Genomic DNA, 5,493 nt, shown 5'->3' with positions numbered 1-5,493 from the left:
GGAGTTTCCTTATTCTGTTTCACAGCTGCATGGTATTCCATTTGTTCCACCAAATGGATATAATTTACTCAATCAGACCATTATCGGTAGATATCTAGACTGTTTTTAACATTTTGGTATTATAAAAAATGCTGCAGTGAATAACTTGACAATACCTTATTTTGCACATACTCAGTTATATCTGTTAGGATAAATTCATAGAAGTGAATTGCTGGGTCAAAGACCAATTATAAAGTATTGAAAAATTAAGCCGCTGACCGAGCCTGCTGCTCTCTCGCTACTGCTTTGGCTTCCCGGCTCCCCACCCCCCACCCCCCGGATGGAGAGGGCGGTCCGGCCGTAGATGGTCAGATAGCTTCTAGCTCTCGCCACCCACCCCTGGCCCCAACCAGCACAGAGCAGATGGCAGCAGCAGGCGAAGAGGAAGATGGCGGAACGGCTGCCGGCCTGTGTGGGGGACTGTGGCACAGGGTATACAAAACTAGGATATGCTGGAAATACGGAACCACGGTTTATCATCCCTTCCTGTATTGCTATTAAGGAGTCAGCGGAAGTGGGTGATCAAGCACAAAGGAGGGTGATGAAAGGTATTGATGACCTAGACTCCTTCACTGATGATGAAGCAATAGAAAAATCTACATATGCAACAAAGTGGCCAATCCGCCGTGGTATAGTTGAAGACCGGGACTTGATGGAAAGGTTTATGGGGCAAGTGATCTTTAACTATTTAAGGGCGGAACCTGAAGACCATTATTTTCTTTTGACTGAACCTCCACTGAATACTCCAGAAAACAGGGAATATACTGCTGAAATAATGTTTGAGTCCTTCAATGTTCCAGGCTTGTACATTGCTGTACAGGCTGTTCTTGCCTTAGCTGCAACCTGGACCACCAGACAAGTAGGAGAACGGACGCTGACCGGTACAGCAATAGACAGTGGAGATGGTGTCACTCGTGTCATCCCTGTGGCTGAAGGGTATGTGATTGGCAGCTGTATTAAGCACATTCCAATCGCAGGACGAGATATAACATATTTTATTCAGCAATTGCTGAGAGACCGAGAAGTAGGAATTCCTCCAGAGCAATCCTTGGAAACTGCTAAGGCAGTAAAGGAGAGCTATAGTTATGTCTGCCCAGATTAACAAGTATGATACAGATGGATCAAAGTGCATTAAACAGTATACTGGAATCAATGCTATCTCAAAGAAAGAATTTTCCATTGATGTTGGATATGAGAGATTCTTGGGACCTGAAATTTTTTTTCATCCAGAGTTTGCTAATCCAGACTTTACTCAGCCTATCTCAGAAGTTGTAGAAGAAGTAATTCAGAATTGTCCTATTGATGTCAGACGTCCTCTCTACAAGAATATTGTCCTCTCTGGAGGTTCAACCATGTTCAGGGACTTTAGACGTCGCTTGCAAAGAGATTGGAAAAGAACTGTAGATGCCAGGCTGAAATTAAGTGAGAATTGAGTGGTGGTAGATTGAAGCCAAAGCCTACTGATGTACAAGTCATTACATATCACATGCAGTGATATGCAGTTTGGTTTGGAGGATCCATGCTGGCTTCCACACCTGAGTTCTACCAAGTATGCCACACCAAAAAGGATTATGAAGAAATTGGACCTAGCATTTTTTTGTCACAATCCAGTGTTTGGAGTCATGTCATAAAATTGGTTTCATAGTTATTGGGATTAGGGAGGTGGGGAAGAAATAATCTTTCTGATTACCTGTTTTGTCTGGATGGCTGGTTTTGAGGTTGTAAACCTGACTTGAAATAATAAGACCAAACATAATAATACAGAATATTTTAATAAGTATATCAACATGTGAATGTAGAGGAGAGCCAAAATGATTAAGTGATTTTCTTTAGATTGAATATTTGAATCTTATGTGTAACAAAAAGAAGTGTGTTTTAGTTCTTTCTGTGCCCTGGTATTTTGTATATTATTGAATTATCCAAGATTTGATGGGATTTATTGGTATGTAGATAGCTCTATAATGCTTGAATTGTACACTCTGAAGTGTGCAATGCAAGAGCTTGTTTATATTTCATACTTTTTATACTCTGAGGAAAAAACGTCAAAGAAAAACTAGTATTTGAGGGAAAAAAAGTGACCAAGTAAAAGACAAATACAAAAAATAGCCTATGAGACTTGGCTTACACAGACACTCATGGGATTCCAGTTATTATGAAGTGCTTCCATACCCTGTGCCCCCCAATGGTTTTCTTTGCAAGTGCTTTTGGAACTAAGAAGCTAGTATCTTGGATTAATTGATGCCTGCTAGTGCTTTCTGATTCCTTGCATTCTGTTTCTCTCTTTAAAGGAACAGTAAAGACAAGGAACAGTAAAGACAAGACTGTTGGACCAGCATTTCTGCCGTGTCATTTCTTATTAAAAAATGAATAATTTGATTACCCAAATTGGTATATTTAAAGCCTAACACCATTCTAATTTATTTTTTTATTAACTTATTAATTTATTTATTTTTGGCTGAGTTGGGTCTTCGTTGCTGTGCACGTGCTCTCTCTAGTTGTGGCGAGTGGGGGCTACTCTTCGTTGCGGTGCGCAGGCTTCTCATTGCGGTGACTTCTCTTGTTGCAGAGCACGGACTCTAGGCATGCGGGCTTCAGTAGTTGTGGTTCGCGGGCTCCAGAGCGCAGGCTCAGTAATTGTGGCTCACGGGCTTAGTTGCTCTGCAGCATGTGGGATCTTCCCGGACCAGGGCTCGAGCCCGTGTCCCCTGCCTTGGCAGGCAGATTCTTAACCACTATGCCATCAGGGAAGCCCACAAATTTCTTTTCAATACTTGTTTCAAGCTCTTTAATCTCTTTATAAGTTAACTAATAAATCTATTTTCTTCAAACCTCTGCAGTAGTTCTCTAAAAATCACAACCGTTGGTTAGCAAGCTGACTTTTTTATGTGCTCTAAACAAATAATTGTGAACTTTTAATATGTTGAGTGCTTTCATTTTGATAACTGGATCTCCATTTGATATTTTCATTTGTGTAACTCATTTGCAGTTTGAAAATTTTTTTACTTCCAGTCCCTGACATATCATGGAAAGTTAATTTTCATTGCATTTTAAAATATCTGGATCATAAAGAACAAGTGATGAAAATAAGTTAAAACTGAAAAAAATTAAGCTAAAACCACCAGTATTTGAAGGTATTGTTACTGTGCCCACAGTAACAACTCACATTTATAAAGCATTTTAGGGTGTACTGACATTTTATCACCAAGAGAGGTATCAACACTGCTATCCTCATAGAAATTTGAAGGAACTGAAATTATAAGAAACTTCAAAACGATCATACTTTGCATAGTAACTGGCACCAAAACTGAAACCAAGACTTTTCATTCCAAAATTCTCTGCTTTCTAACTATATAATGCTGTCTCCTGAAGTAGCCAGGCCGGGGCAGGGGTAGGGGGATGGGGGGGGTGTGAAAGAGGCAATTTTATTCATCCACAATTTATGTTCTCCTCTTGTTACCGCACCAAACTGGGGTCTGCTTGCCCATTTGTAGTAAAGCCAATCTACTGATACCAGGTTGAGTTGAAGGAAAGCGCAGCATTTATTGTAAAGTTGCCAATATAAGGAGAATGGGTGGCTCATGCTCTAAGGCCCCAAACTCCCTGAAAGTTTTCAGCAAAGCGTTTTTAAAGGAGTGGGGGGGGTGGGGGGTGTGTCTCAGGGCAAGTGATCAGCTCGTGCACAGTTCTCTGACTGGCTGATGGTGAGGCAACAGGGTGGTGCCACAGGGGTTGACATTATCAATCCTCAGGCTCCAGTAGGCCTGGGGACCATGTGCTCATGATCATCAAGTACTTAACATGTTCCATTTGGTGGGGACTTTCACATCTGTAAAATAACTCGGGAAATGTGCATCAGATACAATTATCTACTTACTCCAGAGAGGAGCTAAAGCAGAGAATATGGGGGAGGGGTCTGTCCTGGGAAGGCCCCATAGGGTCCTGCTCAGTTACACTCTTACCCATTTTCTGAAAGCCTTCCCTCCTTGGCTGAGTATCCTCTCACTCTTTCAGATCTCCACCCAGAGAACTTAATGGTACCAGGGCCCCAACACTGGCTTGACCAGAGGATCACAATCATGCTACTGGCCAGATCAGTCGCCTTTAAAAACTCAGTGCAACTTAAGGTGTAACTGGAACCTTGGAAATAAAAACTGTTCTATTCAGAATGGGGGTTAACATTAAACTATCCTCCAAACAAACCGATCCTCTGATGGCCTGATTTCTAGAATAAGATTATCCACTGAAACCTCAATAGAAATACCGTGTTTCAACATCGACAAGGAATTTGTTAATTTCCCAGATGAAAATCCCTGGGAATGTGTTAACTTCCCAGAAATTGGATGATAGATGGAGGTGATGAGGTCCACAATTCTCAGAGATTTATATTCCTTGAAAGGACTTTGGAAACATCTGATATTTGGGAAAATGTACTTCATAGGTAGATTCAGTGATAGTTTAGTTCTTCTAAGCAGAAGTGTAAAATTTTACCCTCCTCCTGGAGAATTGTGAAGACAGATTAAGGGAAAAGATAGGACTCACGAAGGCCAGTATTTCATTTATAAACACTGAAAGAATTAAAAAGACAATTTCCTTATCAACTCTTTGCTTTTTTAGATGTTTATTCTTGTATATTTTGTACACTTTTATTATTTGCTAATGTAATTCTCCTTTCAAAAAAAAATCTGACCTGCTTAAAGAGATGTATGAAAAACATTAAAACTACACAGTGGGATCCACATGTAAGAAAATTTTATGGGCAAAAGCATTTGCTCCTTCCTCCAACAGAACATCATATACATGTGCACAGAAATTTGATTTTGTTTTTAAAACAAAAGTGGTTTGATCTTAGAGACACTAATAGAACCCACAGAAAAATATATCAATGCCTTAATGATGATTTCTTGATTCACAGTGAGAAATGTACCTGTCACAAATCAGAATACTTATATTGATTTGACTGGCGTGTTTCTCCTGGTGTGAAAAACACTTGGGGGACTTCCCTGGTGGTGCAGTGGTTAAGAATCCACCTGCCAATGCAGGGGACATGGGTTTGAGCCCTGATCCAAGAAGATCCCACATGCTGCGGAGCAACTAAGCCCGTGCGCCACAACTACTGAGCCTGTGCTCTAGAGCCCGTGAGCCACAACTACTGAACCCATATGTCACAACTACTGAAACCCACATGCCTAGAGCCCATGCTTCCCAACAAGAGAAGCCAGCAATGAGAAGCCCACGCACCGCAACGAAGAGTAGCCTCCACTCGCTGCAACTAGAGAAAGCCCACACACAGCAGCGAAGACCCAATGCAGTCAAAAATTAATTAATTAGTTAATTAATTAATTTTAGGAAAAAGGAAATAGAGCATTTCCACAGTAATGGAAAGTTCTGTTGGGTGACACTCATATGGACCATGTGAGTCACAACAACTTCTGTCCCTTGTGATTTAAAAAAAAA

The 5,493-nt window shown here is 40.9% G+C and overlaps 1 pseudogene; it reads left to right on the top strand.

Annotated features, from left to right (window-relative positions):
- Positions 1 to 426: 426 nt before the first annotated feature.
- LOC101337585 (actin-related protein 3 pseudogene) lies at positions 427 to 1,814 on the top strand (annotated as a pseudogene).
- The last annotated feature ends 3,679 nt before the right edge of the window (positions 1,815 to 5,493 follow it).

The sequence above is a fragment of the Tursiops truncatus genome, chromosome 4 (assembly GCF_011762595.2).
Source record: "Tursiops truncatus isolate mTurTru1 chromosome 4, mTurTru1.mat.Y, whole genome shotgun sequence".
Lineage (NCBI taxonomy): Eukaryota > Metazoa > Chordata > Mammalia > Artiodactyla > Delphinidae > Tursiops > Tursiops truncatus.
Note: the sequence above shows the minus strand (reverse complement) of the source record. Positions and strands in the feature narration are given on the sequence as shown.